This window comes from Meriones unguiculatus, chromosome 11, assembly GCF_030254825.1.
Source record: "Meriones unguiculatus strain TT.TT164.6M chromosome 11, Bangor_MerUng_6.1, whole genome shotgun sequence".
NCBI lineage: Eukaryota > Metazoa > Chordata > Mammalia > Rodentia > Muridae > Meriones > Meriones unguiculatus.
In genome coordinates this window covers 26199956-26213059 of record NC_083359.1, presented here as the reverse complement: position 1 = coordinate 26213059, position 13104 = coordinate 26199956, and the positions used below count along the sequence as shown (strand labels likewise).

Here is a 13104-nt window from a genome sequence, read left to right as displayed (position 1 = left end):
TTACTTGTTTGCTTGCTTGCTTGTTTATGTGAAAGGGACTCAAAGAGCCCAGGCTGGCCTCAAACTCCCTGAGTATATGAGTATGGCTTTGAACTCTTGATCTTCTTCACCTCCTAAAACTACAGGGAGGTGCCACAGCTAGTTGTCAGCCATGTAGTTGTTAGCGCTTTGTAGATAATCAGTTCCAGAAAGGCTAAAGGGCCAGCCCAGCAAGCAGCCCATGGCACAGAGCCATGTTTCAGTTTTAGTACAACCTGGTAGCTAGAAGTGGCTTTTACGGTTTTAGATAGCTGGAAAAAATAAAAATAAAAACAAAATAAACATTTGGTTTTCTTTTTTTTGAAGTAAAATTTCTTTCTTTCTTTCTTTCTTTCTTTCTTTCTTCTTTCTTTCTTTCTTTCTTTCTTTCTTTCTTTCTTTCTTTCTTTCATGTAGCTGAATGATCAATCTACATATATACCTGCATGACAGAAAAGGACATCAGATTCCACCATGTGGTTGCTGGGAATTGAACCTCTGTAAGAGCAGACAGTGCTCTAAACTGCTGAGTCATCTCTCCAGCCCCCAAATATCTATTTTCTTTTTTTTAATTAAATTAGATTAAATTAAATTTTATATGCATTGGTATAAGGATGTCAGATCCCTTGGAACCAAAGTTACAGTTTTAAGATGCCATGTTGGTGCTGGGAATTGAACCCTGGTCCTTTGGAAGAGAAGACAGTGCTCTTAAGCCATAGCTCCAGTTCAAGCGAAATTTCTTAACACTTGAGCCTTTTAAGAAATCCAGATGGCATTGCCAAGTGCGGTGGAGCCCACTGTAATCCCAGCATTTAAGAAGTGAAGGCAGGATTAGGGGTTAAAGGTCAGCCCTGGCTGTATGAGACCTGTCTCAAAACATCTAAAGTAAGGGCAGTGGGAGTTGGGAGCTGGAAAGAAGGTTCAGTGGTTAAGAATACTGTCTACTCTTCAGATGACTCTGGTTCAATTCCCAAAACCCATGTGGCTGCTTACAACTGTTCCAGGGGATTTGACATTCTCTTCTGGCCTCGGTAGGCACTAATTGTATATGGTACATAGACATACATGCAGGCAAAGCACCCACACAGATAAAATAATTTTTTTTTTTTAAAATAAAGGGACTAGAAAGATGGCTTAGCAGTTAAGAGCACTTGTTCTTGCAGAGAAACCAGATTTAATTCCAAATACTACATAGTGGCACACAACTATCTGTTAACTCCAATTCCAGAAGATCTGATGCCCTCTTCTGACCTGTCTAGGCACCAGGCACACATGTGATGAACACACATACATGCAGACAAAACACACATGCACACACAATAAATCTACAAAACAACAAAATACACAATTTTGAAGTCACAATTAAAAAAAATATTTAGGTGTAGCTTCCATTGACAAAGTTTTGTGGGGTACACCCACGTTTTCTCATTTATGTCTTAACCAGCTGCTTTTGTCATCATGGCAGAGCTGGGTCATCATGAGGAGACCTTGAACAACAAGAAAAGCCCGAAACATTTCTTCTCCAGCCCAGAGATCAAAGGGGTGGGTGAGTGAGGACCTCTGCCCGAAACCATGCCTGCCTACCATAAGAATGTCTGAGATGGTCCAGGGCCCTCCCGGGACTCTGAAGGAAGGAAGTCCCTAAGGGCGCGCAACAAGGATACAATAGGGTTGCTTCAACTAGGAGGGACCTCAAAGAAATTCAAACCCAGTTCTGACCCCTCCCTTTAAAGAGGAACAGTCAGAGAGTAGAGACAGCATGTCAGAGGCCACCCGGAAGGTAGAAAGCAGTGGAGGGGGGAGGGGCTGGACACTGTCTCCCTCTAAGCATCTGTGGGGAGACACAGTCCTAAGCTGGGAGTCCTAACGTGCAGTCGTGCTGTGCCTTGGACCCCAGCGGCGTCCTTTGTTCAGCTGTGATTTCTCCACGAGAAAGCGAGGGAGGTGCCTGCACAACCAGCCTCCCGCCTTTTATCCTTCCGTTCTTGGCACAGTACCCACTTTGACTCTGGAGCTAAGCCCCCGGTTTCCGCAGTCAGCCTGTTACCTGGCCACAGGGATTTGCTAAAACTTTTTTTTTTTTTCTTTCAAAGCACAAAAGACACACTGCTTCTTCTCAGGGCTCCGAAGCAACTTTTGATCTGCTTCGGGTAGATAAAGAAAAGCAAAGAAACAGCTGGAGAGCATCGCTGGACACTCCGTGACTGCTTTCCTCGTCTTCATCCGGGCTTCCCACCTGCTGGGATCTCACAGTCCTGGCTGTTTCCTCCTTGAGTGAATGGGCAGTGCTATCCTGGAGGGATTCTGAGGAGAGCAGAATGCTCTCTGGAGCCTGGGGAGATGACAGAAATAGCTGGAAAAGCCTAGTGCTGATTCTCTGGTTTGTAATCTCCAGCCTGGTCTACATACTGAATTCCAGGCTGCCCAGTAAGACATGGTCTCGGAATTAAAAAACCAAAAACCAAGAACCGTTTTCAGGGGAGTGGTTGGAAGCTGGCTCCTCCAAGGCCCCCGCAGTACTCAGCACCCCAGCCAGACCTGAAGGCTGGCTCCGCTTTCACAAGCCATGCTTCCAGGGTGTTCTCACCAGACCTCCTGGATCCTTCCCTCCCTCTGCATGGATCCTCTTCTCCCCTTCCTGCCCTGAACCTCATGCCAGTGTCCTCAATCCGCAGGTCTTGTCAAAGGAAACCAGCTTTTCCCCTACTTCAGGGACACTGCACTATCTGTTCCCCTATCTGGGATGATGCTCAGTGTGTGATGATGCTTTCTGTGTGCCCAAGGGAAACACTTTATTTCCTTGTCATAAAAAAAAGGGACAGAGATGGCGCCCTCCACATCAGTGACTGAAATGTCTCTGGTGCTTCTGACTCATGCTCAGAACCAAGTGCCCACAGCCTCTGGGGCAGTTCCAGATCTTAACCCCTTCTTTGCCCTTTAAAGGTCAGGGCCCTCCCCATCCGCCTCCTCAGCTTCTTCATGTTCATGATGCAGCATGACAGCATCTTGTTTACTGCCCTCTCTTGACTAGTCTTTTTGTCGTGTCCCCCCGCCCCATGACAGCTAGATCAGTACAGAACTAGCTGCTGCTGGGTGTGAGACAGATCAGAGGGACCCCACTCCACCCAGCTACTAAGCACTGTCAAATGCTGTTGAGAATGTGAGCTTTGAGTCCTCATCCTAAGTACCACAGGTTTCTGTGAATGAGCCATGCCTCTGGAAGTAAAGCTGTTCAGGCTTTGGAATGGCAGCTGTGTAGGCTAGTATTTTGTTAACTTGGCACAAGCTAGAGTTATCTGACAAAGGGAAACACAATTGGGAAAAAAAGATGCCTCTGTAGATTGGCCTGTAGGCGAGCCAATAAATCAGTGATTGATGCGAGGGGCCCCATCCATTGTGGGTGATGTCACCCCTGGGCAGGTGATGTTGGGTGTATATGAAAGGATCCCAGCAAGCCATGGGGAGCATGCCATCTGGTTAGCAGCACTCCTCCATGGCCTCTGCTTCAGTTCCTGCCTCCAGGTTCCAAACCTGCTTGACGGAATTCCTGCTTTGACTTCTCTTAATGATGGACCATTAACCAGAAGCGTCAGATGAAATAAACCTTTTCTCCCCAATATTTTTTTGTTTGTTTGTTTGGCTTTGAGTTTTTTTCTTTTATTTGGTTTTGGTTTGTTTTTTTGGGGGGGGTTGTTTTTGTTTTGTCTTTTAGGTTTTTGGTTTTTGGAGACAGAGTTTCTCTGTGTAGCCTTGGCTGTCCTGGATTCCCTTTGTAGACCAGGCTGGCCTTGAACTCACAGAGATCCACCTATTTCTGCACCACTGTGCCCAGATCCAAAGTTGTTTTTAACCGGTGTTTTATCACAGAGATAGAAACTCTGCTGAAGCCAAGTGTGGTGGCCCATTCCTGTAATCCCAGCACTCAGGGAGGCAGAATGGACAACAGTCGGCTGAGAACCCCCTTCCCGGCAGGAGGCTGGACTGAAGCCTCTCCTGCTCTAGAAGGCAGGCGCTAGTCACAATCACCGCAGACAACTGTCTCTGCCTGAGACAAGCCTGGAGAACTTTAGGTGACCTTTGACCTTTTGGTCTCAAGATGGGAGAAGCATCTCCTCAGGACCTCGGCAACAAGCCAGTGATTGACCAATCAGGTTCAAGCTGGAGATGTGCTTCAGTTGGCAGAGTTCTCGCCCAGCATTCCTGAAGCCCTAGGTTTGAGCCCCAGGAACGCATGAACCAGCTACAACAGCTCACTCTAGTAACCCTAGCATTGCAGAAGTGGAGGTTAGGGGGATCAAACATCAAGGTTGTCATTGGATACATACTGAGTTCCAGGCCAGCCTGGGCTACACGAGTCCTATCTCAGGTATACATACATACATACACACATCTGTACATATATGTATATATGTGTTTATGTTGATATACTTACATATATATGTAAAAATATTTTTACATACAGATATAAAATCAGGGAGCAGTGAGGTGGCTCAGTGAGCCAAAAATTTTTGTGAAAGAAGCCTGAGGACCTAACTTCACACACACACACCATAGCCGCCACCACTACCATCACCACCACCAATAATAATATTATTAATTTAAAAAAATCTGAGATTGACATGCAAGACTTGTGATTGGCCCCTATCTAAGGCCTCTGATTAGTGGGGCTGGAAATCGTACTGTGATTGGTGCAAATACAATTCTTCATTTGCATAACACATCATCCACACAAGTGTATCTGTATACCCCTTCTTTCTACATAACCAGTCTATACAAGTCCCTGTTCTTTGTTCCTGTTGTTGTTTTGAGAAAAGGCCTGTCTTTAACTCCTGATTCTATTGTGCCCCCTGACCTTGTAAGTGTGATTACAGGTGTGCATCGTCATGCCTGGCTTCAGCTCACTGCCCTAGGCCTCCTCCTGGTGCTCACCACAGGGCTTTTCCTGAACAGTCCTTCTGTGGCTCCAAGTTGTGATCATGGGTAGAGCAGACAGATCATGGGTGAAAAATGGCATTGGGACAAACAGAGAAATCAAGAAGGTAGCTGAAGAATGGCACAGCGCAGCTAGAGTGGGAAAGGGCAGGCAGAGATGAAGGACAGTGCTAGTACAGAGAAGGCAGAGTACGATGGAGAGACAAAGATGAAGAATCTGGAAGCATTCCAGGAAACTCCCAGGCCTTCAAGGTTTTCACACCCGAAGGTTTTACACTCCAACACTAGCTGGCGCTGGCTGCTCCTACTACAAGCTGCTGGGTGCTGGGTGCTGAGTCACTGAGAACCAAAGCCTCCAACCTGACCAGAACTTCTAAAGCCAGGAGTTAAGTGTGCAGTTCTTGGGGCCTGAAACCAAAAGCTCTGAGCCTGGAAGCCCATCTTGTAAATCAATCAGAGAATTGCTTTTGGAAATGGCTGCTCTTCTTCCCACACTGTTATCAGGCTGAAGGCCATCTTAACAGCCCTGTTTTCTTTCACTTCAAAGTAGAATTTGTCTCTTTCCCCCAGATTTCTCTTCCTCACATACTAATCTTCTCTAATTGAAACGGTGAAATAAGCTAATGGCAAGAGGAAGTTATAATATATAAATGCAGGTTTATTGGATGCAGCTCTTGGCTGCCGAGAGAGACAGAGACAGAGAGAGAGAGAGAGAGAGAGAGAGAGAGAGAGAGAGGCATGCACAGAGAGGAGAGAGAGAAGGAAGAGGAGAGAGACAGAGGAGAGCAGAGGTGAGAGAGAGAGAGATTGTCAGGATTATATGCTGACGAGCCTCTGGGAGAGGGGAAACCCCACCCCTGGGCTCAGGGTAGAGGGTATGCCAGCCACACCCTGCAGCCGATAGACCTAAGGATGCCTGAAACCAGACAATATCCTTTTGTTGTATCCCAGTATGAAACCAAGCCTCTAGCTGTCCCCTACCCCCTCCCAGATCTAGCCTCTAGTCAGCCACCCTCTTCACATTGTATCCTCAGCTTCCAGACACGCCCCTACCACTGTGCACCCTCCCCTAATACTCCAGCCTTCTATGCACTTCTGTCTCATCATGGCTAATACCTGCAGGGCCCACTGACTCTGGGATAAAGCCCAAACGCCAGCCACTTGCCAAACCTCCAGTTTCACCTCTCACTGTGGAGTCCAGTCCTCCTACTTCTCTAGGAGCCTATCTGCCTGGTTCCTTGAGAGATTACAGATTCTTTTAAGAGGAAACAGAGAATTAAGTGACTTCACTTTAATAAGAGAAAATTACATTAGAGTGATCACAGGAGGGACAGAGGTGGGACTCAGTTGGAAGGAGAGCATCCAGAAAGAGAAGGAAGTGGCCGCTCAAAACAGAAAGACTAGCTGGGCGTGGTATTGTACTCTGGAGGCAGAGACAGGTGGAACTCTAAGTTCCAGGCCACCCTGGTCTGCAAGTGAGTTCTAGGACACCCAGGGATACACAGTGAGGCCCTGTATCTTAGTCACTGTTCTATTACTATGAAAAGACAGCATGACCACAGCAAGTCAGATAAGAGAAAGTATTTAATTAGAGTCTTGCTGGCAGTTTCAGAGGCTTAGGCCACCATCATCACAGCAGGGAGCATGGCGGCATGCCGGAAGGCACTGGAGCAGTAGCTGAGAACTGCATCCTGCTCTGTAGGCAGAGAGAGGGGAAAAGCCTAGGCCTAACAAAGAGGTTTTGAAACCTTAAAGCCTACCCTCAGTGACATACTTCCTCCAACAGGGTCACACCTCCTTTAACAGGACCTAATCCTTAGAATCCTTTCAAATAGTGCCACTCCCTGGTGAATAAGCATTCAAATATATGAGCCTAGGAGGGCCGTTCTTATTCAAAACTCTGCACCTGTCTGTAAATCAACAACAGCAACAACAACAAAAGACAACAAAAGGTGGCTGAAGCTGAGGGTGGAAAGAGGTCAGAACAGACTGCAGAATCTGAGCTTACAGACGGTCCTTTCTCAGGAACTATGTCTTTTTTCCACCCCCACGGCATACATGGCTCCCATTTCCTGTCTCTGGTCTTATTGGATGGTCATTGCCTTCTTACTTCTTTCAGTGTACAGACGTCTTTCTCTAAAGCACTCAGCCTTCCTTTCTTTCTTTTTTAAGGTAGAGTATCATGTAATCAGGCTAATCTTAAACCCACGAGGTACTTGATAATGACTGAATTTCTAACTCTCTTACTTCCCCCTGATTACAGGCATGTGTCATTGTGCTGAGGACCATGTCAGGGCTTCATGCATGTCAACTCAGCAACATCCTCAATGCCTGAGCCCTCCATTTTCAATTTCCTGCACAAAGTGAGGTACCGATTATCCATAAGAGCCACTGGCCGGGATGGCGGTGCACATCTTTAATCCCAGCACTCAGAGGCAGAGGCAGGCAGATTAAGTAAATTTGAGGTCAGCCTACTATAGGAGAGTTCCAGGACAGCCAGGGCTACACAGGGAAACCCTGTTTCGAAAAAACAAAGCAAAACCAAAAGAGCCACTGACCCTGTCAGTACATCTGCCCGTGTTGGTGAATGGTGCTACCAGCGATGGTGCAGCTCAAGTGAAAAGGGCAGAATCCTGAACATCTTGATATTGATTTCCTTCCACACAGGAACCCAGGAAAATGCCTGCCCTGTCTTGTTCTTGAGCCACTGTGAAATCTGCTATGAAACCGCTGTGGATGCCACCTCAACTCAAGTCATGGAAAGGAAAGGATGTCATTCCCAAATTATGTTGGTACATGGACGTTGTGAATTGAAGGCATCTGGGGGACCACAGGGGCGTGTTGAGCCTCTCTATGAGCATCCCACACTTGACACACTTGCCTAAAGATGGTAAAGCCCTCACATGTTGCTATTAACAGCTTGGTGTTTCTGGGCATGTTGGCATAGGCCTGTAATCCCAGCTCTCAGGAGATGGCAGAAGGAGGATGAAAGTTCAAAGAAATCCCTAGCTACCTATGTATTTCCAGGCCAATCTGAGCTCCATGAGACCCTATCATATATACATAGAGAGAGAGGACCACTACTAGCTGCAAAATGGGTGAAAGACACCCAGAGGCCTGGGCACCCCTAAGATGAGCAAGTAAGTGGTGGAGAGATGGGAGAGAAAAAGAAGAGCAGTGAAGAGAGGCTTGAGGGTAGTGAGGAACAGCCAAATGTGAGTATCCAGGGATGCTACCTGAGGCCATGGTGAGGTTTTGACCTGCCCTGTCACTGAGGACCATATCTGGCTCTGTAGCACTGCAGCACTTGGGGGTCTGTGCTGATGTCTGTGGTCCATGTTACTACCAAAGGCCATGAGGCTGTTCCTGGTCTGGGCTTCCACCGGGGACCGTACTGATGGCCGCTTGACACCTGTGGCAAGTGGGAGAGCAGGTCCAAGGGTATGAGCTTGGGAGAGCTGTTCTGTCTCCACCTCACCTATCCCCACCTCTACTTGGGCAAGGTGGGAAAGCTGGCGCCATCCCTAGAAAGCTGCAGCCCTTGGGTGAGCTGGCCTTGTCAGTCACTGGGGCATTGCTGGAGAGCTGGCCCTGGTGGTTTGAGCAAGGGAGAGCTGTCAGGCTCACCAGCTCAGCTGCCACCCAGGCCCAGATCCAGGATCTATCCATCTGTGAACTGCTGGAGCATGGGAAGGGGCTGGTCTTGCAGAACCAAATCTTCAGGATCTCTATGACATAGGGCAAAAACAGGATATACAAGAGGAGTCCTGGTGGGGATCCAGTATTGGTAGAGAAGCACAAGCCAGAGAACTGGAACCAGACCAATGGCTCATCGCAGTGAACATCTGTAAGTAAAGGTGTTTGGGTAAAATGGTGCACTGTGTGATACACTGTGACACATTGTAGCTTTTATAGCAAGAGTTTTGTTTTGTTTTGTTTTGTTTTGTTTGTTTCTTTTTGTTTGTTTGTTTGTTTGTTTGTTTCTTTTGAGGGGGTTCCAAGGACAGAGGATGGATATGGAATGATGGGGAGACGAGTGGGATTTAGGTAGATGATGTGAAATTCACAAAGAATCAAAAATAAAAAGGGCTTTTTAGAAAGTCATGGAAATGGTTCAAGAGGTAAAGGTTCTTGCTGCCAGAACTTATCTGAGTTTCATCTCCATGATTCACATGATAGAAAGAGAGAACTAACTCCTACAAGTTGTCCCCCGACCTTTACTAGTTTCACCTTACACTTACAAGTGTTCTGTGGCACACGTGAACCCATCCCCACAAATAAGTAAATATAATAATAACAACAGCAGCAGCAACAAAAAGTGGACACAGTACAGTTGGGCATGATGGCAGACATGTAATCCCAGAGGCAGGAGGAATGATGCAAGGGTAAGGCCAGCTTGGTCACATTTCAGACCAGTTGGTGCTACATAGTGAAACCCTGTTTCAACAAAAAGGATGTGTGTGTATGCTTAATATAAATATTATATATATTAAGATCCTTCAAACAGAACTTAGTTGTGAATTCCCTCGCTGGAAACCTCTTTTTTTTTTTTTTTTTTCCTGGGGTTGGGATCAACTCTATGTTATAGATTTTGTTTAGTTGGTTTCGATTTTGGTTTTCAAAACAAGGTTTCTCTGTGTGATAGCCTTGGCTGTCCTGGACTCTGATTTGTAGGCCAGGCTGGCCTTGAACTCACAGACTGCCTCTGTCTTCCGAGTGCTGGGATTAAAGGAGTGCCCACCATGCCCAGCCCTAGACAAAGATTTTTACCACTGGCCCAAGCTCAAGTGCCTCTGCCTCCTGAGTTCTGGGGTGACAGGCATGTGCCATCATATCTGGCTTTGGGAATTTTATCAGCCATGGGAGGAAGAGGAGGAGGCCGACACCATGCCCGGACAGCCTAGCTCCTGCTCATCTCAGAGCCACTCCAAGAATCACTCGTTCCATGGAAGCCTTTGTCCGTATGATGGCCTTTATTCCCCACACACCTCCCTGTCTTCTTTCCATTGCTCCTTCAGAGGCTGCAAGCCCCTACTCCTCTCTGTAGCTCTAGAGGCTGTCAGTTACCTGAGTATGTAATTAAATGTAGGATTTCCCCTGCCCCTCTGCCGGGTTAACACTCAGCTCAGCCAAGGAAACTAGCAGGGAAGGGAAGTAATTTTCCGCTCGCCTACCCCACAACAGTAGCTGCTCAGACACTTGCTTCTAACTTCCCCCCTTCTTCCCTTCCTCTGCTTAAAATGTTGGCAACTCATTCCTCCTTCTTTTTATTTCAACTGTGCAGGCTAAAAAGAAAACAAAAACTAAAGCGCAGTCACTTCCTACTGTGCTTAAAATAACATCTTCATCCTGGCCTTCAAGCAGTCCTGCTCTGGCCTATCTGGGTTCCGGTCTATCTCTCTATCTCCGGAACTCTTTTTTCCTTCTCCCCTCAGGCCACATGATGCTCTGTGTCTCCTGGTTATTGTTCGCTGCCTCCAGTTTCCTCCCTCTCTACCTGAATCTCCCTGTTTCTTTATTCAATAGTGTGTTTGTCTCCAGTCTTCCCCCAGGAGAAGACAAACTGCTTAAGACCAAGAACCCCCTCTGAGTTGTTCATGGCTGTGGCCCCTGAACCCAGAACATCACAGCTCCCCACATATGGGCTCTTGGGTTGAGTGAAAGAATGTATCGATCTTTCACAAGCCAGGCTCTTTTGTTCCAAGCAATTCACCTGAACCACCTGACAGGATTCTGTGGACATAAGCTGCTATTTATGCTGGTGTAGACCTGGCCAAGGTCACACAGCCAGAAAGGGCTGGAACCTGGATGGAACCGGTCTGCCCCTCGAAGGCCACATGAGCGGTACAGCTGGCAGCCGAGCTCTGTAGAGAACTCTCACACAGCACGCGTGCATGAATGAGTGGGCTGATTATACACACCTGCACTGTATAGCAGCGTGCTGCAATAAGCAACCTTCCCAGGGACCATCATATCCTGGTAGCTGTAGGCTCTCTCCGGGGTGGCTCTGCTATCTTGTGAGAGTCCTATCTCTGGCTAGCTGCCATTTGCCTGGCAGCCCTAATGTCTTATCTCATCAATCATCGGGCTACACTCAGCCAGGGTGGGTCTCTGAATAAGGCATGCGTGTCGACAATGAAACCGCCTGGAGCTCTGAAGGGAATCGAACCCGCTATGAGGGAGGCAGGGGAGGACCACAAGGACTGCAGGCCTGAGGTCTGAATGCATCCCTCTCAGCTGAGGAGGGCCCACTAGGAGAGGAGGAGAGGACAGGATTTTTATCGGAAAAGGAAGGAGGGAGGAGAAAAGGAAGAAGTAGCTGGGGGATAGGAGTAGAGATGGAGGGTGTCGGGTTCCTATTGCAATTGAAATTTAGATTCCTCTGGTGCTCTGCCAGGTCCAGTGCACTCCCCACCCTCCCCTTCCCTAGAGTAAGCTGACAGCCCGGGAAAGCAGGCAGGTTATGGGGGTGATTTATTGCAGGCCCTGCTTCTTCTAACACCGGCTTGGTGGCCTGGCTTCCCGCACCCTCGGCTGCCCCAGCACTTCCGGGTACGGACCAGCTGGGAGAGTCTGAGCTTATCCGTGCCTAGCCGCCACTTGCCTGGTTTTCTTTCCATCCCAGCCTCCAGGGAGAGGAATTTGCACTGTCTCCCCGTGAAACCTTCTGCTGAAAGTCAAGATGTCTGAGTGAGGCTCTGCAGAGATTTTCTAGTCCAGCTCCTCCGTTTTTTGTTTTGCTTTTCAACCTGAACAAATTAATAATAATAATAATAATAATAATAATAATAATAATAAAAGTAATTGCCAATTTTAAACTGAAATAGATTGCGCTTAAAATTTGTTTTTGTTTTTTTTTTCCTGAAGCCGAGCAGTGGTGGTGCATGCCTTTAATCTCAGCACTGGGGAGGCAGAGGCAGGAGAATCTCTGTGAGTTTGAGGCCAGCCTGGTCTACAGAGAGAGTCCCGGTACTACCAGGGCTACACAGACAAACCCTTGCTAGGAAAAAACAAAACAAACAACAACAACAAAGCAAGCACCCGAAAGAACCAGAATCAGCTAGATGCCCTGCTAGGGGCCTAGCCTTGAAAGTCACATTGTTTTTCCCACTTTTCTTTGTTGGTCTAACTGGCTACCTAGCTGCTCAGGTCCAACCGGGAACTCAACCCCTAGCAGCAAACCCAACCCCTTTCTTATCTGTCTTCCTGGAGAGAATTACATGCATGCCCACACCACAGAGACAGGAGAATTATAAAAGCCCACGTCATACACTCTACTTTGGTTATTCAAATCCTATTCCATCCAACCAGAACCCAAATAGATTCAAGCAATGGAATCCCTCGGATTTGCTCTCCAGCCCTTGCCACGTGTGCTCTGAAATGTAACCCAGGTCAAGGTTTCCAATTCTGTAGCACCGGATGCTTCCTGGATCTCACTCTTTGAATCCAGAAAGCCGGGCGTGCTGTAGAATGCCTGTGACCCCCAGGTTAAGGTAAAGAGCATCCGAACAATACACAAGCAAGTTCTAGGTAAGCCTGGGTTTCATAGAAAGACCCTGTCGACAAGAAGGAAGAAGAAAGGGAGGAAGGAAGGAAGGAAGGAAGGAAGGAAGAAAGAAAGAAAGAAAGAAAGAAAGAAAGAAAGAAAGAAAGAAAGGAAAATCTTTTAAAAAATTAAAAATTTAAAAAAACCAAAAACAGGGCTGGAGAGATAGCTCAGAGGTTAAGAGCACTGCTGTTCTTCCAAAGGTCCTGAGTTCAATTCCCAGCAACCACATGGTGGCTTACAACCATCTAGAATGAGATCTGGTGCCCTCTTCTGGCCTGCTGGCTCACAGACAGGCAGAATGCTGTATATTTAATAAATAAATAAATCTTAAAAAACAAACAACCAAACAAAAAACACCCAAACACACATCCCAAATGAAGACATAAGAAAATACTGTTCTAGGGCTATCACAACGGCTCAGCATGTTAAAGTGCCTGCTGTCAAGTCTTAGGCTGACAGCCTAAGTTTGATGCCTTTAGCTCATGAACTAGAAGGAGAGAGCCAACTCTCATTAGTTGTCCTTTTACCTAAACACACACACACACACACACACACACACACACACTTTAAAAAAAACATGCTATTCTAAAGCTTGCATGTTTTCA

General features: G+C 47.1%; 1 long non-coding RNA gene across 2 annotated transcripts in view; it reads right to left on the bottom strand.

Moving 5' to 3' along the window:
• Positions 1-13104, bottom strand: part of LOC132646472 (uncharacterized) — a 32499-nt gene that overhangs the window by 16918 nt on the left and 2477 nt on the right. The window lies entirely within an intron of this gene.